Raw genomic sequence first — 24,413 nt, 5'->3', positions numbered from 1 at the left:
TCTCTACCATTGTCAGAACTTTCTTTACACACAAATCAAACTGATTTTCCCTTTCTCTCTGGATAAATTTCCTTCCACAATAAAAATCAATTCTCAGTCACTTTGTCCTCCACAGTCAAAGTCAATTCTCCTCACGCTGACATACATATTCAAATGTCTCCCACTGTAACTCAACACTACTTAGTGCATGCGCCATCAGCATCAATTCAACCCACAATCAAGTCTTTATGAATTGATTTGGTTTACCCACAGCCAAACAAAATTAATCCCCACCCACACTTGCTGGATCAATTTCCTCGTCCTGGCCGAAATCCTTTTCCCCTCACTGACCATTCTGTTCCTCCCTTCATCACGCAGAAACGTGTTTCTACGCTGACATTTGCCCTTCAGAAACTCTGTTCTCCTCCTACTAGTAGGTCCCTTTCAAGTTTTTATTCCGGCTTTCCCCTTTCTTATTCCTTGTTCACAGCTAGTAGGAGTCCCAGAACACATATTCCATTCTCCTCTTCCTTTGCTTCACACCTCTATCCAAGGTCTTTTACATGGTATTCCTTCCTAATTCAGTGTTTCATAATTTTCATACATCTGTTTTTCTTCACTGTGGCTTCTTCATCCCTCGTTAACACCCCACTAGTCCTCCTTTTCCTTAAAGCACCTAGTCTTGTTTCACAGGCCATAGATCTCACCATGTTGGCTCCGGCAAGTGGTCGAAGCCTGGACTGAGGGCTGCTAAGGCACTAGGGGCCTCTTCTAGACATGTAGGAAGAATAACAGTCCCTCCCTCTCAAGAAATTATTTCAGCAAAAAATCCCAATAGCACCATCACACCTACACATGAGACAGTCCAGCTCTGACAGGTGGAACAAAAGTAGCTACATTTCACTTCTACAGAATTGCAGAAGGCCTACTATGCGTTACAATTTGGGAAGATATTTTCAGTTTTAGAAGACCCCAGAATATTCCTTAAAACCCCTAAAACACTTTTTTATTTTGCTCTTGGAACATGATAGGACATGGTAGGCATAAGAAGAGAAATTTCAAATTTACATGTTATGCCTTTGTAAAATAGGCTCATTGAGTGTCTCAGAGTTTGAAAAGAACATCTTTATAAGTAGCATTTTTTAATTTCCTTCACAAACATTTAGCACAATCCCATTTCACTTTATTCTGTTTCAACTATACAGAAGAAAATATACAAACTCTATTCACAGTGTTATCTTTTTAGTCCCGAGTAGTACTATCTTGGAAAGTAATTCTAAATTGTAAGTGGTGACACAATAAAATTAAAAAGGATGTGTCATGGAGTTATAGTCACATGGAGTTTGAAGCCTATTCACGTACAGGAATGTATTTCATTTAGAACAGTAGGATGTTCTTAATATCTGGAATATTTTCCTTTCAAAAAGAAACCTCCATGTAGTGGTTCACTAAGTTTAGCTAAAAATAAGATCAAGGAATTAATTCTACCTGTCCCTTTTCTTCCTTTTTATTTATTCACTTATTTTGCTCAAGGTGCCAGTACTTTCTTACATACTGATCTTTTAAGATTTCAATACGTAGTTCTTGGAAACATATCCCAGTTGGTGGAAATTGTCACAATTCCATTAGCTATCTTCTGTGAACATCTCAGACGCAATCCTTCCCTCTAACAAATATTTGTGGGACGTCAATTTTTTTAAAAAATGTTTTACAGATGGACTCTAAAGAAAACCCACCCACTCATCATATGTCTCTCAGGGGGTTTTTATACCTTTTTGTGGATTTTCTTCCAGTCTTTTCTGATTATGTTTTGAGAATAACTGTTCTATAGCTCAAGAAGAAAGAAAAATGAAAACATAAGCAAATATTCTAAATAATATCCAACCAGAGTTTCACTATCATTCAGCTTTTGAGTAAGACTTCAGCTGGAGTTCGATAGGTGTAATAGAAAAGTGGATGCGGAAAACAAATGAGATCAACATTCAAGTTTCGGTGTGAAAATATTAGATGTCACATCCAGAATATCTAAAATAAATTACAAGGTCCGATGACATTCACCTTGAACTTTATTTCAATGCATAAAAATGGAAGACCTGCAACTGCAGTGGCTAGACTGTGTTAATGTGCTAATGTAATGTGATTCAAATTTTTTTGACAAACGCATAATGATACCAATCACAGAATTTTATCTCAGTCACTTCCACAATACTAGTCTATTTGATACAATCTTCAGAAGACTTTACTCTTTCTAGCAGAATAAAAAAAGGGCTTTCGCCTTTATTTTTTTTTCCCCCTCAAAATAAAATTTGCACTATTTTTGGAGAAAGTAGTTTTATTCATTCATGATTGTCTTTACTTATTGCCTCTACCAGCATTTAAAAATTGTAATACTATTTATGTGGTCTGTTTGCATTTAAACTCAGTGCAAAAAAGGGAAAAGCTTTCAATAATCATCATAACTGCAAACAACAAAACAAAACAGTTATTTTGTTGGCGTATAGCAAGTCATGGCTGACTGCTTTCCTGGAAACCTAGTGTATGAGGGTTCCAGTTCCATCCTCTTTATAAATGTATTAGTACCTATTGTTTTAGCACCAGGTGCACATGTTTGTCTACAAATTATTTTCCTTCTGAAGGCCAAAGAACAAAAGCCAAAAAACCCTAAATTGGAAAATAACCTCATCCAAGCTCATATACAGGAAATCCAACACTCTCAGCTACATCATTCCAAAAAGCACGAAGACAACACAAGGGAACTGCTATGTGTGCATTATAGAGACAAAAAGGACAATATTTACTCAAGAAAACTCATACAGACTCACTGAGAGATTAGGGGAAGAACATTTCTTCCCCTTCACAGCAAGCCAGTATGACCCTCTTATGAGCTGAAACACGCAAGGGACACAGAAGTTAAGGGACTAATTTCTGACAGCAGTTTAACCCAGGAAAACTCCTGCAAAGCTTAGTGTGACCCTGCAAGCTGCCAGCACTAACAGGGACATTCTCATTGCACCGAGAGGCCTCACAAAAGCTGATGTAGCCCCAACATGTTCTCAGTCACTGTCTTTCATTCACGTAATAACCAGTAGTAAAGTATCTTCTACCTTGCCCTGCAACTTTTGAATATGTTACTTCTTTAACTTGAGATACACCTGGTTACTCATTTTCTCCTCAAGTACCAAGTCTAATGTTGTCTTTGATTTCAATAACAGTTTGATTTAATTATTTAGCAATAAGATAAAAATCCGAAGTCTGTTTTATCACTCATTTTATCATAGATCTTGCTGTACAGTCAGAAAAACGAAATTCTTGTGTTAAATGACTGCGCTCAAAATGTAAAGTTACATAATGCTTTGTTTTTGCCATTTTCTTTTTTCCTCTCCAAAGACTTGGTTGAAAGACTGCACAGCTCAAGTGTTGTACGTGTGTAAAAAAGGATCAGATTCATAAGAAGAAATAGATGAATGGGACTAAAAAAGTGAAAATACTTTAAATTTTATAGGAATTTTTTGCAATTATCTCACTCCTGCACTTCAAATTAAATAAATCCTTGCAACTCCTTGTGATTACATTGTAATGACTAACAATGGATACAATGATCTGAAGAAATTTTGAAAAAAATCACACAGAAAATCTACAGCAGATCTTTGTGCCTTAAGTGTTTAATGCCAAAAGCTATGGACAAGTCCACTCTGGTATTAACAGCTTTCTGCAACTCTGGTTTTCCAATTTTGAATTAAAGAACGCAAAATATTCAGATAGATTTTTGACAACCTACATAGAGTCACCTAAGAGTAGAAATTAATGCTCTTACAGTGATAGTACAACCAGCAGCACCACTGCTATTAAGAAGCCAAACCAAATATAACCAAACAAAGATTTCAGTTCAAGCTTTCATATTTAGAGATCTTTAAAGATCTGACGCTGCTACTCCTGCAACAAAAAGCTATGAAGAGACGCAAGGTAAATTGTATGTACCATAAGAATTTGGGAAGGGAGGGACTTTTCCTGACAGATCAGTATAATGTTCAAATCTACTGAGCAAAGTCACGCCTCCATAGGGAAGTATTTAATTTAGAAAGGCCATTTCACAGTTCTATGCAACATTAAAAGTTACTTCCGCCTATGACCCCTTTTTGCATAAGATCACAGATAATTTCAGCAGGTCAGAACAAGAAAGCAATGTGTTAACAGTTGTCAATAGCAATTTCCACAAACACAGTTCACCGATTTCTATGTTAAACACTTTTTCGAAACCCTCCATTCTGTTGAGGAGCATAGGCATGGGTCGAGTATTCAGGGGTACAGGTACCCATAACATTGTTCATTTGATTAGCTTTCACTGAAATATGCTGCTTGGCTCAGTAATGACATAGTTCAGAAACAGACATCTAGAGAGTCATAAAAGCTTTAAGCCATATTGACAACATTCACCTCTGAGGCAGTGACAGAGAAGTAATTGGGTGGAATAAAAGGGGGAAAGGGACTTGGGAGCCAGTAGACAAGTTTGCTGCTCAGAGAAAACACAAGAAGAAAGGAAGGGGAAAGAAAGGAAAGTTTCTCAAGAATGGCAAGAGGCTTTAGAGGTGGAATGTTTTCACTTACATTTTTACCCATCCTGGTTCAACGCGTCACCAGTCGCTTAGCATACAGGGACATCTCTCCTGTGAAAAACCTCCAAGCTCTTTCTCCTTCCATGATGAAGCTCTTTGTCCACAAGTCCCATTCCAGTCTCAAAAAAGTAGTCCTAGGTAGGTCTGTGGGTAAAAAAGGTGGATGTTTACTCTGGGCATGCTTTGAGCCACCTCGTGTATAGGAATGAATGAGGCAGAGTAAGGGAAAGGTAATAAAAGTCACAATAAGAAGGCCCATGGTCAGGCAGTCTCTTCCTCCAGAAGTTCACCACTAGGTTTAAATGAGTTAAGTGAATCTTAGCTAGCAATAACAAGTAATGTTCTTTGTTAGTTATATGTAAAACAGAAAATAACACTAAGAAATTATTATTGCCTTCCTAAGTAAAATGATTATGTAACAAAATGAATGCAGAAAAAGGTAGGCTCCAAAACGTCTCATAGTTCATTTTTTAGGTGGAGGAAATATGGGAGCAGGGGAGCACTGCAAACTCACCTGAAGCGCAGCAGCAGAAAACATGAAACGAAGCCAAAGCAATTAAGCATATGTAAACTGCTGCTAGCGGGGAGAATGCAAATTATTCACCTGTATACCTGACTTTCCAAATTATTAAGGAATGTTGGGAAAGGAAAACATTAGTCTTGGGAGTGATGGGATAAGCTAAGTAACTAGGAATCCAGGTGGGAGTAGAGAGGAGACAGGAACACTTTTCTGCTTTTAGAGGGGGTTTTGTCCCCTATAAAAACAGCAGTAGAAGTAGCAGCAGCTGAAAGGAAAAACCTGAGAAATAAGGTACAATTCCAAAGTTTGTCACAGATGGAGACAACTGTCTTTTCTCCAGTCCCTAAACCTCACATCAAAGGAAGCCAGTGCTATGCCAGCCGTGGAAGGCAAAGGAAGGGCAGCAGCTGTGTCTCACGTGGAAACAACTGAGGTAGGAGGATGGCCAGCGCTGCACGGCTTCTCAGGTGAGGCGAGTTCATCAAGCTGCTGCCCAAGCCCGCGCCCCCCGTGCGGCCAGGTCCGGGCACCGCCTCCGCCGGCCGGGCGGCTCCAGGCTGGCCCCTGCTGGCTGTACACGGTCATTGGGAGAGAGAACACGGAGGAGTGCAACTCCTAATCCTCCTTCAGAGGCCATTTCAGTCTAGTTTAGGAATTAGCGTCTGTTAGTCATCGTCTCTATAATGACATAAAGCTAAAGAAAATAAAGAAAACCTAAGAAAATAAATCGCTACATTCTCAGTCTATTTGTATCTCCGTACTACATTGTGGCTCTTAAATATTTAACTTAAATGTACTTCTGAAACAAATTTACTTTTTTTTCCTATTTAGTGACTGTAACCAGGCCAGTATGTGTTATTTTCAACTGTTTTCAGTATTACATTTTCCTCTCTTAATATTTGTTTTCAGGTATCATTGTTGCCTCGATTTTCCAGAGCTCAAAGGAGTGTGGAAATTTCATATTCCATTCAGCACTTTCTCATGAGATATGAAAAGAGTATTCATAGAAAGCAGTTGTATTTGGGTTTAACATTGTTAGCATTTCCTCTCATGAGGGATATTAAATAATTTCATGCACAACTGCTCAAAATATTTTTTAAACTTCTGTAAACATAAGATTGCCAAAATCTAACATATGTTATGTGGTATTTAATCCTCAAGAGGAACTGAAGGAACAAAACACTTCTGCTAAAGTAATTAATAAGCACCAATACAGATACCTAGAAGCTGTTCCATCAAAATGAATCATATCCTCCTGCAAGTCACACCCAATATTTAACAGTCTAAAAAAGAAAATTCAATACACAAGAATGCTGGCTAAAACGAGCGCTGAAATCTTATGTATCGAGATCAAATCACCAAAGCTGTGCTACCTTCTGGTGCTCCTGAATTAGGAAAAATAGGGAAGTTATTTGTAGAAAATTAATTTTGCCTATGAGAAATCTGTTTTGGCACAGCATATGAATCCTGTGGGGACTGGCGATTAAGGTTAAAGTGTATGCTAATGAATTATTGAAAGTAAATTAAAAACCAGGAGAGTTCCCTAGCTCCTTACATTCATAAAGGTATTTTTAGTTGCCACTTACAGAAGTGACAGATAAGTCTTACATTTTGTTTTACTGCAATTTATGGTATGCAAGATTCTCAGTTAAGTGAACCCCATTATAATACTTCATAAGTATTACAGTACTTCACATATTTTGTCCTAATATATTTAAAGCAAAAATAGAAATGGTCGATAGTGAAGTTAGGGGATTAAGCTCAGGCCGTGTGTGAATCTTTTTAATCAACATAGACTTCCTCAGGGTGTAAGAAAAAGTCAGAGCTCTTTCTATTGATTCAGTGGAAAAGCTCTTGCATAGTTACTGGACAGTGCTGTTCGGTGTCGGTTACAGGAAAATGCTTCGAATTCAGGATCCCCAGCCTCAAACCTTCTCCTTTCACTCCTTTCCCTTCAATGTGCTAAACAGTATTTACTCTATAAAACCTCTGTGAAGATGCTGTTGGTGTTAGTGAGAATGTCCTCTTGCACATTAGGCAGACCACTTATCAAAGAAGAGACCAGATTCAATTTGCTTGTTAGGACTGAAAATGGCATCTGCTAGCCTTGGGAAACTGCTCCACCTGGCCGCAAGGGAAAAGGTATTTTTGTTCTTTCAAGGTATAACAGCACAGAGGAAATAATTTAAAATTCCGTGAACCAGAGAAGGAATAATAGGGAGAGTCTGCATCTGAATCGATGAAGTATTTCATTGGATTGCCATTACTATTTCTCAAGTTAGAACAGCTGAACTGTTTTATGCTGCACTGAATGAGAGCTTAAAGTAAAAATTAAAAATCAACTTCTGAGTCTGTATTAGAGTCATGGACATCTCCATAGGTAGTGTCACTAGGACTATAAACTCATGCTCCTCATTGTCTTAATATTCCCCATATTTTTTTTTTTACTATTTACCGTATGGAAGTTTTACACATAAAATCTTAGTTTATATATATTAATATTTTTATTTTCACTGTTTATAATATTATTTTTTTTTATTGAAAGGATAATTCCAAATAAAAAATTTATTTTTGTTGATTCTTGATTTTGTCTTTGATATTCCTCTTGATACTGAATACGGAAGTCTGGATGGTTTAAGATATTAATATTAAAATGCAAGGCCTTAGTAAAATAAAAAGCCTATATTTCTTCATCTTCACAGGATAAAGAATGGAAACTTCCTGCTTACAGCTTTAAATGCCATCCAGGTCAATCGCCACATAAAAGACATTATCGTAACTAAATAATACAGTTCTTACGGTTCAATTCCAAAAAGTTATTTCATACAGTTGCCATTATTTGGTCCGTGTTTCGGTACCCTATACATGATAGAAGTAACATAGAAAGAAACTGAAATTTCTCTTTCCTTTACAGAAGGTTCCTCCAATTCAGTATTGAGAAAATTAGTTGAACTGTGTAACTAACTGTCGCTACCTTTTTCCTATGTGTTCTGCTGCAGAAATGTTCTGTACGCATTTGCAAAAATAATACATTAATTTACACTAATGACACAACTCCTATATTATTACACGATTCTTCCCATTACCATGTCTGCACAGGATCTATCCCCATGGATCAAAGTCAGCACCCCTCTAGCTGGGGTTTCGCTGCTTGCTCTAGGGCACGATTTAGCTCACTCAATACGTATGTTTATTTATTTTTATTCTTAGTCAAAGAGGCTCTTAAAATATCTTCACCACAAAGGAAAATAAAGTGGCCATGAAATTTTGGCTTATCAGTACATCAGTATCATATACATTCACCTAAGCTGCCTGTGATTAAACAGACTGAGGGCAGAGCAAGCTTAATTAAATAGATGGAAGAATTTAAGAATCACATTAAACAACAGGAGATGAAAACTCCATCATGCCGAACCCTTTATTTAACGGCGAATTTATAAAACAGGTGTTTGTTCAATAGATATAATTTTTGTATCTTCTATGCAGGATGTGGTTCTGTAAAGTATGGTTTTGAAGGTTTTAGAGACCAAAATACACGTTTTTATAGAAAAAAGAAGTGGGAACTGCCTACGTAGGCTGCCTTTCAACTACATTACAAATGTACTTTTTCCACTAAACACAATGCATTTTTATAGATGTTCTTACTATTTTTTTCTTATTTTGGAAACAACACAGCCCTTCCCCCAACACCAAGGCTTTCGGATCCACTCCTCAACTTCAATTCACCAGGCAGCAGAGGTCTCAAAGATACAAAGTTCAAGAATTATGAAAATTGGCAGCTCAAGGGGAAAACCGCTGTTGCTACAGAAGGAAAGTTTGAGAGTTCAATATTATATCTCTGTTTCACCAAAGAGTATATTTTATCTGGCCAGTGAGCACATGCCAGCTGCTCAGCCACCCCAGCACGGTGGTGCTTTCTCCAGCCAGTAGCTAGAGGCTCTTGGAGCCGAGTGACACCATCTCACGGGTTGGTGGGCAAGGGAGAAGTACTGGGCATAAGGGAAACTCTGGTTCCAGGTCTTCTGTCTTGTGAATGTGATGTGAATGCAAGACACACGTTTGCAAGAAATCAGGCTTCTTTGTTTCACAAGGTATCTTTCCAGGTTTTCATCACATAGCAATTCTTTGTTTGTCACAAAGCTGAAGCTGAAATAGTCAAAAAACAGGTTCTGAAAGAAGCTGCACTGAGAACTTCACATTTTTCACAGCTCAGCAAACACTGGCATGGAAAAAGCTCTGTTAACATGGGCCACATATTTGTGCTGAAAATAACACTTAGCTGTAGACATACACATCAAGACAGAGACACAAAAAATTCCAAATATTTTTCCACATAAATTCAGAATGACAAAATATCAGCTGCTAACACAAAGCAGAATAAAAAGAATAAAATCTCATTTTGCTAGGTATTTAAGCTCAGTAACTGTCTAAATGAAAGGGCATTTTCACTCCCTGCTTTTAAGAAACCAAAATTTATAGCAGTATAGTAGGAGTCTTCAAGGTCAAAGGGTATATAGTCTGCTTGCTGCAATATAATCTGACATGATAAATCATGTGCAAGCAGCCAGCAGGGCTGCTATCATGAATTTGTAGGAGAATAGAAAATTATTTTTACAAAATATTCATTAAACTATATAGCAATCTTCATTTTTTATGTGTTCTGTTTTACTGCTTTGTTTTTCCTTTACAATAAACAATCTTTAAAAAAAGCTTTCTCTTTCTTATCTCTCCTCCAACAAACATTATGCCACAGAGAAAAGACTGCTAATAGAAAAGGTTTAGAGAGAGCAGGTAGAGGCTTTCTTTGGGACTATACCAGTACCATATAAAAAAGATTTTCATGAAGTATGAAAGAAAAAGTGACACACAGTCAGTCTTTTTTTGTTGTTGTTGTTATGAAAAAACACACACATAACATTCCTGAGGATGATGGCAGAGGATCAGGGCTTTCAGAAACCCCTTAATCTACCGCTTGCTCTATTTGTATTTCACCTGAAGGAAGAAATAATTAGAAGATTGACAAAAATGTTACTGAATTTGTTTAGTGCTAAATCCTCCAAATATGCTCTAAAGAACCAAAATCTCCACTGAACCAGTAACATAATACAGGAGGCACCTGAAAGATACGTTTTACAAGATACAAAAGCAGATCCTAAAACAGCCTGCGCCACGATTGAAGGGTGGGAGTGGGAGGGAATTTGAGTCTAGGATGTAAAATCTTTGGACTTTCAATACATGTTTTTATGAGCAATATAGACTAATAAAACTGCAATGAATACTAATTAAAATGGGAAAAATATACAGTGCATTAATCAAAACAAAGCAGTTGAGAATCACCTTACTCTCAGATAGGATGGGATACAAAGAATCAGAGTGAATTTCATTGCTTACAATCCTAGCTAACTTTTAGCTGTACTGCCAGAATTGGCTTTCAAGGTGCTGCAGGAGAAATGCTGCTTTCTTCCCCTACAACTTATGCAGTGTGCCCTCGGAAGGCTGACTTTAATCCATTCCTATGAGAGGGAATTTTTTCAACTCAAGGAAAAAAAGTGGCCATGGCTTATTGCATTAGGAAAACCACATTAGGAAAAATCCTAAGACCTCATACCAGAATGATTCATCCATTAGCCATTTTTTCTTTTTTCCATTATTATCTTAATTTTTCAGATGACATCATGTCAGGACTTTATACTGCTATGTTATAGTTCATGTTGTTGGTCATTTATAAGCCAGTACTTTAAATTTCTCTTTACAATGATCCTTTGGTGCATTTAGATTACTTCTATCCATATTATTTGTTCAATGAAATGAGGGTAGATAAAGCTAGAAATAGTTACAAAGGTGGGAAGGGGAACAAATCTCGAGGGATGAACCTGATCCATTCCCACCGTATCAAACAAGCTTTGCTACTGACTTAATTATGTGGCTCTGAATATGGGGAAAGGGTTGTGTATTGGTCTTCTAGAAAAGTTTCTCCCCATCTACTTTTTTTATTGCACTTCTTGTGTGTATTTAAAGAGAGTTAAAAATTCTATGCATTTAGAAAAAGAATGAAAAGCTAACTGTACTTGTTACCCGTTGCAATTGATTATATGTAATTGCTAAAACTATTATCTTTTCTGTTGATTTATCTGTTAAATTCTGGCATGAAACAAAGTAAATTTAATGTATCTTTTTTTGTTTCCCTTTCATGAGAAGTCCAAGGGAAAGAAATTAGGAATTTTTTTCCCTGTGAATTTTCCTAAGTACCTACAAATCATTATTTCAGTACCTCAGAGTTTGGAATTAACTACCTGATTAAAAAGAAGAGGCTTATCTTTCCTCTTGAATTTGCTAATGCTTTCAGGGATTACATCCTTTTCTCCTTTATGATCTGGATGCATATTTGGGCATACCTTTGCAGGTCAGATGTGGAATCATATAATGACAAGACAAGACTATCTTACGGCAAAATGTCATGAGCTTGTGGGCATAGACACCTGGACCTGGATGTCTGTAGCATAAGTGGATTGGATGCAATATTCTCACGCAGCAGATACGATCTGTAAGCTATTTGATGGACCATTTAAGTTTTGATAATGCTTTAATGGAAGAGTCTTCCTTTATTGCACTTCTACAAAATCGGCACTGTCCACCAAATGTGTTTTTTATTTACAGGCTAGCAGCTGATAAAAATTGCGTGTTTTATAAATGCAATGGCGGGCTATTTGACTTTAGTGTTTTGTTTACTATTATTAACTTTTAAGAACCTTAAGTTTCATAGCTTAAATCCTTTGTTAGCTTGTCAGAAAGAAAGAAATTCCATTCTGCTGTCTTTATTTTATGATATCCATAGCCCCCTTTATTTGACACTCTTTAATGCTATTTCTAGTGTTAGCCGGTGCCTGTAACTAGCAATAATGAAGATCAGTAAATGTTTCATTCATTCAGGACAACTGAATGAGGATATTTACATTGACCATTTACTTCGAAAGAAAAAACCTGTTTGAATTACTCAAAAGTTGATAATTGAAATAAACATATGCAACAAAGATATTAGTTCTAATATTTATGTCAGGAATAAACTATTTATTACACAAAATCACTGATGCACTTCCAGATAAAAATACATAAAGGCTGACTGCCCAGTCTAGGAAATACCTGCCATTTCTATTTGGACTATCACTGACAGTATTAAAAAAAGGAAAGAAAGACTTGAGTAAAATAACCTTTTTCCTTTATTTCATGAATGGCAGGAGTGAAGTATTTATTAGCCAACTGTATACATTTTGCACCTTATTGCCTCTATACGCTAACTCACAACACCTGGGCCACAGGACCATCTGCCTTTCAAGTTGCAACTTCAAATGCAGTGCGGCTCCCCTCCCTGGGCAAACTCTAGCAGGACACCAGATTATGGATGTTAAAAGCCCTCGTTTTTACACAAGAAGCCTAGTAGTGGTACTTATTAACTGAGAAACTATTTTGACTCTTTTTATGTGGTGAAGCTTGAAAACATTATCCCTGTGAGGGACATATAAATGGAAATTAGATGCTGCTTTTTGCCCAGAAAGCAAGCAACTATCAGCACCATTGAATCTTTGGCTTTTTCTTTTCTTTTTAATTCTTCGGAACAAAAAGGCCAGCTGGCATTATTTCCATTTCTTTTATTTTCTCAAGATTTAAAGAGTAAGCCAAACTCACAATTACCATGCATCTAGATAGCAGTCAGTCAGTGTGTAACAGATAAATCTACCAGCATTGATGATTAGCCTTTAGCTTTTCAGAAGAAATCCTGCTCATGTTACACTCACAATTTATTTTGAAATATATAATATGAAAATTAAATGTACCTCTCAAACCTGCTGTTCTTCTTCATTCCACCTTTTTTTTTTTCTCTAGGTGTGATCACATTCATTATAGTAACTGTGGGCTGCCATTTATAACTTTCCATGTCTTTTGTGTTCAGTGAACTAGAAATAGCTCAACCCAGTTCATCTGACTTACTGAATAGGTGCCTTTGCACTAACCAGAGGCTAACAGAGCACATCAAATATTATTTAGAGTCACTAAACACAAAAGTCTGCAGTAAATGCAAGCTGTTATACTTCAGGCCAGATTTACTATTCATGTAAACAGGTATAATCCTGACTTCAAAGACTGAATAATTTGCAAGGAAACTAAGGCTCTGGTAGAATTTATAGAATTTGGGAATGGTACCGTCTTACCCATTCTGATTCACCCTCATAGGTCTAAGGCTCCTGTACCATGTGAAAACTGCACCAGGAATGGCCAAGCCTCCAGCTCTTACACAGAAACCTCAAATTCCATAGAAGCAGGGAGAGAAGTCCTAACTTAAGTCCTAACTTCCAAGCTCCTAACTGTAGACATCCTGTTCTCAAGAACAGTATCTACAGAAGCAGTGCTTATAAATTTCACAGAAGCCAGGACCAGGTGTTTTTCTGCTCCCAAACATGTAATAGTCAGCGGTAAGACAGCAAAAATTTAAGCTCTTCTGAAACAAAGTACTTAATACCACTGTTAAATTCCGCAGAATTAGAATGGTTGCTAAAATTTTTCTTAATGCTTTTCACTGGTGAACATAACCCTTGCCTGCAGTTAACAAATAAATGCAACTCCAAGTAACTTCAGAAAACAGTCTTTAAAAAAAAGCCTAATTGCTAACATTTATAATTCAAAATACAGCATAATACCAGACCTGTCTGTATCGCTATGCTCCTCCCCAAAATAGGCAGCATGAATTTTAAAACCAAAAGCTCATTTGGTTATTAGGGAAGTGGCTTGGGAACTGGAACATCAAGACTAAACCCTGGGCTGTTAAAGACATCCTAGAAGGACTTGAAGGAGCTTTCTATTCTCTACCCTCAAAATATGGGTAGTAAAACGATCAGAAAGGTATCAATTTCCCAACAGTTAACATTCCAGCCAAAATGACCAGAAATGCCCATATTTTTTGAAATTTGTAATGGCAATATCCTGTTCACAGCGACAGTAGCTGCCATGAAAGAGCTATGCCTGGGTATCTGAGATCACCACTGTGCCTCCCCAGAAAAGGCCTCACAAAACTATGCTTTTAGTGATAACTGCAGACCAAAAATTAGTATGATTAACAAAGTAATCCACGAACACCAATTCAGCAATTGTATCTTTGCCACTAGTCTATAGAACTACCTCTCTACTTCAGATCTCTCTTTTTTGCACAGACCAAATGTACGTTGCTATGGAAGTTGAGCTACCTCGCATTCAATATGGCTAATATGTTTGCTATACAATTAATACTAATGAAGAGAAATCCCGTGAAGCATTTCTATTTTAAATCCCAGAGAGAATTATAACGTTAATGCAGAGGTTTCCAAACTTAAGAGCGCAGCACATATAAACGGAAATGGAAAGGGAGTTCAAACACACATGGCTGAAGATCTACAAAGGGATCTGGGGTTGCAACCCTTCACTTGAAGTAGTTAAGGGCAAACCTGGAGACTGCCATTTTTTAATAGAAAAATACACCGCTGCAACTTTTTAGCTTTTAAATGTTTGTGTTAGTCATTGAACAAATGAGTCTGCAGCTACTGATTTTCAAATGTAGCCAGTTGGTTTACAGAGTGACCACAGAGTGACAGTACGTGGAAATCATAACCCTGGATTATAAGTACCAAGAGTCTTTGTTCAGAATAGTACAATTTCTAAAGAAAAAAACAATTTGTCAGTCATTACTGCAAAATTCTTTTTTACAATTCAAACCTGTGCCTGTTCACCTGGGAAGAATTTTAATACAGAAGCATTTTAAACGTTAACACCTACATAATAGCCTACAGAATGTGCCTAATAAAGGCTGATTTACCACTTTATTTGATTAAACTGTATCTCCATCCACAGAAGGTAAATGGATTCCTAAATTACCAGGGATAATTACAGCCCACAAACCTTGTAGACACCTTGCATCAGTCCCTGTGCAATGAATAAGGCAGCAGCTCCACCCCATCTTACTCTGCACCCTGAGCTGTATAAGCAATGCTGCCTGTTATCTCTGTCTGAAATTAAAACAAATGAATCAGTTAAATTTCATAAGGTACCGCCCTTCCAAAGGCATTAAAAGGAGCTTAGTAAGTACCCTACACCAGTGCTGACCCTCCGTGCAAAGCAAATATCTTTCCTTACTACGACCACTGAATCCCCTTTCAAAAAGGGAACAAACCCAAAAATAAGTTTAAAACTGCACCAAAGATCATGTCGTGACAGTTATCATGACAGGGGAGAAATATGTTATTATATCAATATTTCAATCTTTTAAACTACCTATATTCCAACATCTTCAAGAGTTACCGGTTCCCACGTTTCACAAAAAAAGTTATCAAGACCTTCCTTAATTATTAAAATCAGAAAAATAAAACATGACTTGCTCTTTTCCGTCAATCTGTCTGATGTTTCTCTGCTTACACATTGTAGTATTAGTAACATACAGCTACGCTGCAATTCAGACCTGACAGATGATTCGTAACGCACTCTTATAACTTGTGCAGAAGTTTTGGTCTTTGAAATGACCTCAAAAAAGGAGACAATAGAAATTAATAACAGAAACATAACAAAAAGAGGATGGGTTTCTGGTGGGTTTTTTTCATTAAATGGATAAAATACTGAATAGCCCAAATGTTCCAGTAAAGCTAAGTTAAGCCGAAACTTTAGTGGGCAAAATGTTTCGAAGTCAGCCAAATAAGGTTATTTAAGGTAATCTCACCTAAACATCAAGGAAAGTTTATCAGATAGGAGAATAATTGTTAGATAATTATTGAAAAAAACAATTTTATTTAAAATGGACACACCATCCTAAACTCAATGTTTCTGTATTAATGATATACGGAAGCTGATTTTTAGACAGAATCAGACTAACATACAGATTGTATTTTGATATCACATTTTCCAACTCCAGTTAAAACAAAGAAGGCAGGAAGAGATCTGAGGACTTCTGAATCCCACTCTGCATGCTGTAGTCAGTCTTCTAGAAAGGACAAAGTGAGAAAAAAGGGGGCCATAAAATGTTTTCTTTTTTGATAATGGGAGAAAATTGACCAGTTTCCAAATTTGTTGTTGACTTTGCTGATAGGAAATCTGCTGTTAATGAAACCTTTGATGATAATTAATTTAACAGCAAAAAAGTGATTCATTGTCTTTTAATTTAATGCCAAAATTTACCCTTTTTGCTGGTATTTTATAAAAAAAGTCTGTTTCCCTTGAAAAGCCCCTAGGCAATAGTTTTAGAGTCTACAGAAAGTAGAGAGAGGAAAAGGAAAAGATTTGGCAGGACACTAATATAAAAAAAAAAATTTAAGAGTTTTAAGCCAGAAGATCTCTACAATAAATATCTATCAAATGTTTATTATTTTTAGAAATGCTCTATTAACACACTATGAGAAAACTTAGCGTATTGCAGTTGCACTTATGCCTGACTCCACAGCTGTTACAACTATAACACAAACTTTGATATATTTGGTTCCGCATCACTTCTGAAACATACTCGAGCGTTATTTGTGTTCCAAAGACAAGTAAATCTAAACCGCAGGGACTGGGTACTTCTCACCTAGTTTTAGACATCTAAATGAAGTAACTAAGTTAGAATCTCCTGTTCCTTTAAGGACAGTAGAAAAGACAACACATCTAGACTCCTGATTTTATGATTCAAAGGGGTTCCTGGAGATGTTTCTTCCCTTATTGACTGTAGAGGAGACCTATAACACTTAAAGACCTAAATTAGACTTCCCTAGTTCAGTACTTAAAAGTCAATCTGGGCCAAAGCAGTTTAGAGATTGTGATTACAATCTGACAGCTGCAACAGAACTGGGAACAGGACCTCCTGAAGATTCTTGTCAGAAATACTCCTGCTAAAACAATCAAAGATCCAAAAAGAAAAAAAAATCCACAACAAAATAACCTTCCTTTCTTCCCAAACTACCTTCTATAAGGTCACATCTAGAGAACAAAGTTACACATAACTGGATCAGTGAGAAAGCACTACAGACAGCACAAATGATTCACTGTGTCCAGTCCTAATTTATCCTTGGCTGCTGGTTTTCCCATACCGTGCTAGCGCTCTTGCAGAATCACTTCAGGTACCCCGACACCCAGCCCCTGCTCTAACCACTCATGCACTGCAGGTAAGCAGAATAAGGGCTAAGTGATCTCAGGCTGAACTACACTAAATTGCTTACACTGGCACTAAATCAGCCCAGAAGATACGTTTCATGTTATTTAGCTCTGCAAAAAAGAAGCCATCCAAAGGGACTTTGGTGCACATCTCTAGATGGAAAAAATGTGTTCCATTTTGTTGGGAAATTCCCATACAGTATGTTTCTTCCAAGCAAATCTGATCAGCAACTTTTGCTCACATCAATACAGTTTAGAAGAATAAAATAAATCTGAAGAAGATCAATTGGTACGTAAAGCAAAAATCTAAGCAACACAACATATGAAGAACGTGTTGGAAATACGTTAATTCAGGTCTCAGTATTTCATGTCAAGGATGTAGAATAACTGTATCCCTATTTTTAATTATTGTTTTATGTAGTACTATCATTTGAGTCTTAATTCCAGAATGTTAAAAAAAACAAACACTGTATCAAATGTAGCTTAGTAGGAAAGAAAAAAAATTACTGCGTTACTTTTTTGTTTTCTCTAGGCCAAGTATTCTAGTGTTATGATTGAGGAACCCAACAGTCATAACACAAATTATGCAAAAAGGAAAAAACAAATTCCAGCAGATTTTAGATTGGAATAGACGTTTAACTGCTATGTTTCCTAGCACTGAAGGAATGATGTTCTGAGGGCGGCGAATGAAATTAAGGTTTGAAGCACAACATGTAACATCGCTATGAAGTACAGTGTGATTCTGCACCTATCACACAGATGAACTGCTACTGAACGGAATTCTCAATGCTTAGTTGAAACATTTCTCAATGGACAATCAAAGATGCCTGAGAATCTTCAGTGTCCTGAAATGATATATATTTTCCCAAATAATTCCATTAATTTGGAAAACGATGCTATCACCTAATAGTTTTCATATAATACATTTTATTTAAAAAAACAACAACTGGGAGTTACTATGACAACTACAACATGATTGTTTTTCTAACACTTGAGCACATTAAAGGAGAAACACACTCCTCAAGTCACATATGTTCTATTGTAAACTTTCAATTTTTCTCTAACAGATGGGATGACCGAATTACAATAAAATCATTTATGTATGAGGTAAACTTCTTCAATTTCTTCTTCAGTCCATGTTTTATTTGTCATAGTAACTAATGTTGGGTCTTTTGATGACAACGTTTTAGCCTGTAGAATTTTCTTAGGCTATGCTAGTAATACCGATACTGCTCCTCGTGCTATGCAATGCTAATAAAGAGAGAATATGAAAAGTAGAAAATGTAGCACATTAAATGAATGACCAACGATACAAACCAACCTGACATACATTTCTGAGTTATCAGAACTGTGTTCTGAGTTATCTTAGACATTTCAGAGTCCTTGGTTCATGCTTGTGGACTGACCTTGTGCAACTGTGTGAAACTTGCTTACTCCTCTCTCTATACTTTCTCAGAAAGTGGGTGAGCAAGTCCAAACACAGTATTTTTTTCGACATTTTTTTGCAACTGACAAAATCAGTCACCTTTTGCTAGGAAATTAAGAATTTGAACATGAAATAATTTTGTATCCGAGACTTCCTGTATTATTCACATTTGCAGGTTGACATCAGGTCAGCTTTAGCTAACACTAAAACGTTTTTATGTAGGACAGTTTCAGCCACAGTTAACACTCTTTTCTGCAACTAAGGGTTCTGAGGACATTTTTAAAAATTCTTCCTCCAAATAGAAATTATTAATTTAAAGCGTAGGTAGTTTTAATACACTAGTTTGCTATTTTTAAGGTCTTCTAGTGACAAGTATTCAACTTCCCTGCCCTCCCTGACAATTCAATGGCTATTCCAGCTTTGTGCTAAACTGCCTCAGAATTCTAAACTGCTGCTGATCATATAAATCAACACGAACTGATTAATGTCTAATTGTGTGTAGAAATGAAACACACCAGTACAGCATCTCTGGAAAGCTATATGTGCAAAACAATGTGTAAATGATGGCTTGATGTACTCCATTCAAATACCAATTTAATGTGTTAAAAAATAGCATGAGTTTTCAAGAACAGGCAACAGAGGAAGATACAGCAAATAAGAGTTAAGTCACTATTAACTTTATATGTATTGTACCATTAAGTTTACTTCTGTATAGAAGTATAATCATCAGCATACATTGAAACTAAAAGAGTCAGGGACCTAAGGATGTCCTTTGCCAATGCCAACACAGATTACAGAAAACTGCTATGAAAATTACTACATAACTGAAAAAAGGCCCAAGGACACAATGGTTTTCCAAGTGAAGTAAAAAAAGCAGTGGTTGGCCAAACCTAGCTCAAATCTAGCTCAGAGAAAGCAAAGCACAGACACACAAAATTTGTAAGTAGGAAAAACATACTGAGAATTAATACGTTAATCTGGATAAATTATTTATACCAAAATAATAGAGGAAAAACATGACATAATCACAGTGTTGTCCACTCTGAATAAAATCACTCTTTTGAAGTTGTTTAAATGTCTTTAAAATTATAAATTTTAAAAGTTCAAAAATAGCATTTGCACCATTTCATTGTTACACCAGGAACGGACAAGCATCTTCCAACTCTGATGACTGCGATATAGATTCCAATCTCGACTTTTTAGTGCAGCCTACGTTGTTTGTGAACTATTTTAGTAAGAGTTACAAAGGTGAACGAATGGATAATTAAGCTAATCATTTATGAAGGACCAGATTCTGTTTTTATTAAAATCAACAGGAAAGTTGATTTATCAGAGCATAAAGGTACATGTACTTAAAATTGGAAATAAAGCAATTATCAATGGTAAATGAGAACATTCTGCTGCAATAAATTCTGAAAACCCAGTGATAACACAATGAAAAATTAATTCTATGACTCTGAAACAGCTGAAAGAAAAAAGGATTTTCTCAGCTAATTCACTGAGGATTTAGGGTCTGAAGGCTTATCCATTGCCTTAGCTAAACTTTTGGATATAAGAACATAGGAATTTATATTTAAATTTAAAGTTCTAAAATTGTACTGAAACTATTTCAAATCTTGAGCTACCCATTAGTTAAATACTGTGTAGATGTTACATCACCAAGATCACAGATGCCTTGATCGTGCACATATTAGTCATTTTCTGTTTTTACAGAATTTGGATACTCATCAGAATTTTCCATTTAAGATGAAAAAAAGCCTTTCAGGCCTAAAAAACAAAGCATAAAAAAAAGAAAATTCAGATTTGAGGTTCAAAAAAAAGATACTCTCCTTGAACTAAAAACTAAGTTTTAGACTGTCTCCTATAAAAGAACTGCATGTGTGACTGACGATGAGTCAGTGACTTCAGGGTACCCTGCACAAGCAGGGGGGCTGTCTGACAATGTCTTTCAGAGTGCAATACTTCTGATGGAGCAGTCTTGGGAGCCCATTTTACTGGTCTGTGTATCACAGCAAAAAATACTTGTAGGGTAATGTACTCTGCTGAATAACTCAATCTGAAAGTTAAGCTAACAGACTTGTTGGACAGTAGTAAATCACTGTCAAACAATGAGAGACACATTGATGGTTATAACTCTTTTCTCTGTTGACACATCAATCTGTCTGTCATCCAGTTCAGAAAAGAATCCATTACATTAATATGTTTCCATGGGTAAATTGAGAAATTCTGATTTTAATCTAATCAGAGTGGGGTTTTTTTGTAAATATCAAATTTAGCTTGTTTAAATTTCTCCTTGTAAGAAATTAAATTTTAGTTTAAGAAAGGAAACATTTAGAGCGGATAAGCACTAAATATCAAACTACAGTTAAATTACATTTTTATAAAATTAATATTGCTTCTGGAGAAGGTAATATTGTATAAAACCAAAATGAAGCTGCTACAAATGTTATTTTTCTCAAAACTAGAATATCGTCATTCACGAGGATACAGATGCACCAGATATTTTAGGTATATTAAAAATTCACAAAAGTCTTTCCTTACTCATTCATCAAATAGAATAAGCTGATACATATTTTTTCAATCAGATACATACTAATGCTCCATCAAATAAATAACAACTCAAAAAGGCATAATTCTACTGAATCAATGGAGCTGCCCCTGTAGGCCCAGACAGAGATGATGATCGTAGAAGGCTGAGAGACAGGCTCCTTGAACTCATTTCTAATACCAAACTGCACATTTTGCATAGAAGCTCTTTTTTTTTTTTTTTCAAGTTCACATCTGCAATTTTTGAGGAATTTGATTCAGACAACCAACAGAACATGATTAATCTGAACTCGATCTGTGAGAATTCAAGCTTTTGCATCTTCAGAAAAGAGGAAAATGTTTCATGGTATTTCACCTTTAAAGTGGAGGTTCCTTCTGGTAGGGATAAAATCAAACCTAAACCACCTGAAATGAGGTTCTTTTACCGCTGAAAGTTTATTCATTATCTTCGTATTTTCAGCCTAATACTGCTCTCTGAAGATCATTTTAGTGCTCAGTCAAGTGTAACTCATTTGCTTTTTGGTCCAGAAGTACAAGAATACTCTTCCCTAATTCAGTCCACATGGCTAGAACTTGAAAACTACCTTAATGAGACCAATGTAATTCTTTTCAGCTTTTTGAATATTTTCATTAACGATGAGGAAAAGCATGGACATCCACAAACTAGCAAAGGAGCTAAAGGAGCAAAACTGAAATTAATTTTTTCAGTGGATTGGATCATACAGGTAACCGTTGCCATTACTATGTATGCACTCTAAGTGGGTCAAGAGAAGACAGCATTAAATTATACAATGCCAGATATGTAAAAATGATAATTTCCTATTGATATTATTCTCTAGGAAGTTTCTCTGAAACATATGAAAGGTTATTTACCTTTAAAAAAAAAAATCATCATGTTTCTCAGTATGTTGATACTGCGTTGGTCTCTGTGTTAGCATTTTTATACATTTGTGAAAGAGCGTGGTGAAAATACATGGCAATTGCTTATAGAATAAAAATGTATTACTGACTTGTATATCATTTATTGTGAAACATCTAGATATCACAAAGCTCACAAAATCATGATAGTTGCATATGAATACCAGCAGAGGTAATAATGCAAACTTTAAGGCTCAAGCAGGACAAAGAACTTATACTTGTCTATAGCGTGTGGTCTATAACGTGTTTACCTCCACATATACTTTTAGCTTTATGTAAATAATTTTGCATTTTACCCTGCTATTTACTTTTTGGTCTGTGTCTTGTATCAGGTGTGTTTTAGGTTACTACTCTGTACAAAATGCTTGACTTGAATATTTAGGCACCATTGCTTCCATGGTAGGCGATCGAGACAGACAATGCATATTTTTTTCCTCTCTTAACCTAGAGGTGAACTGCCACTGGAATGCAGTTTTCTCTTTCATCATCATTACTCCATAAAAACACTAATAGCTCTATGTCATGCAACATTTAAAAAAACCCCAATCAAACAAACCCCCCCCCTCACAGACTAGTAATTACATTACTGCTTAGATAATAAAAAAAGGGAATTTTGCTTTATAGCTCAGAGGTGGACACAAATGAAACAAATAATGAGAAAGAAATTTAGATCGTGTTCTTCCTGTGACACAGTGCTACAGACTAGAAATACTAGCACGAATCTGGGGACAACGGACACAGTCACGCAAAGAAGCAGAGCCCACGTGCAGACGCACCAGAAAGGGCTGGCTGGAGTATACTGCAACCAAAGGTAATTTTTCAGAAGCTTCAAGTTTGCCTGCAAATACTCCTTTTGGACAAGAAATTGAAACAGAACAGAAAGTCTTAGGTACTCTTAAACTCTTGTTCCACGCTTAAAATCTTTAAAAAATTTTTGGTAATTGTTTAACACTGCTACATAACCAGAATTATTATTATTTTACTTGTACTGGTCCAGCTTGTAAGCAGCGGGTGCAGAGGAGGCTCTCTGTGCTGACAAACAGAAAACAGCAGCAGTAAATGAGCTCCGATTCCAACTGTGACTACACAAAAACACAGGCAGCAAGGGACATTTAAGGAAATACCAAGGCACTATTAATCAGCATGACAGGCAACAAGGCTAGCACATCAGCAGCTGTTTCCTTGAGAAATCTCGAGGAGTTAACCCTGCGAGAGTTCACGTGCCATGTATCCTGGTGGATGCACAGTCTTTTGGTCCCCGAACATTAGCCATGTAGGATGTTGGAGGGAAACGAGGAAGGCTGTTCTTCAAAGGGAAACTACTAAAACCCACTAAAAATAATGGAGTGAGCTCAACTGCCATATAGTTCCAGAAATTTATAGCCGTGCTAACAAAACTAAAACAGTTAATAGTGGTTAGAGGGAGCAGATGTATGACTCTGTGCACTCTATTAATTGGAATTTCGGCAAGCCTGAGACAGAAGAAGTTATTTCTTTTGCAGTATTTCCTAACAATTATTTGGGAATTTCCAACTCCCAGCAGGCTTAAAGAGATCTCAAGAGAAGCATAAAATTATTGAATTAGTTTTCAGATATGCTAAGCCTTTTAGCTCACATTAAATGAATGGCAAATGAGGTACACCACATCTCTAAAAAGCACATTACTCATTCAGGATAAAATGCAACTTTGAAATATCTGGCATAAGTATTTTTAAAATCCAAAATGTATCAGTAATCAATACTTCGGTAAATTCAAAAGTCTTTTGATAGGGATTTTCATTAGATAAAAAATTCCACATGACAGTTTAATATGACTACTACTGGAAAATAATAATTGCACATACAATTTTCAGATATATATATTTTTTTGCTAATAATACAAACTACCATAGGAACCACAAACAAATATATTATTTCCTTAATTCATAGAATTCTTTTCATCGAGAGTGGGGAAAAATGGACTATGGAAATTACTCTTCTGTTCCATATGTGTTAATCTTATGTTTCAATTTACAATAAAACCTGTTTCAGAAGACTCTTGTGTAGTGAAACAAAACAAATTTTATTGTTTCAGTTTTGCAGATACAACTTAGCATTCAAAAAAGCACCTTTACAAATCAACTCATTCTGCTGCATTTTTTAACTTTTGTAAACAGATTGCAGAGAAGGAGCCAATGCAGATCTGGACATCTTGTATGTCATCAGGCACAGCTTTTGAGTTTTTTATTGCATAAGGGATGGATTTCTGACAACACATTTTAAAAATTGCTTC

General features: G+C 36.2%; 1 long non-coding RNA gene across 1 annotated transcript in view; it reads right to left on the bottom strand.

Annotated features, from left to right (window-relative positions):
- LOC141749016 (uncharacterized) overlaps positions 1-4,693 on the bottom strand; it is a 47,888-nt gene extending 43,195 nt beyond the window's left edge. The window contains exon 1 of the long non-coding RNA XR_012589199.1: positions 4,585-4,693. This is a non-coding gene — a long non-coding RNA (uncharacterized LOC141749016). The remainder of the gene's footprint in view (positions 1-4,584) is intronic.
- Between the last annotated feature and the right edge of the window lie 19,720 nt (positions 4,694-24,413).

This window comes from Larus michahellis, chromosome 9 (assembly GCF_964199755.1).
Source record: "Larus michahellis chromosome 9, bLarMic1.1, whole genome shotgun sequence".
Lineage (NCBI taxonomy): Eukaryota > Metazoa > Chordata > Aves > Charadriiformes > Laridae > Larus > Larus michahellis.
The sequence above is the reverse complement of the archived record's forward strand: the minus strand, read 5'-3'. Positions and strand labels throughout refer to the sequence as shown.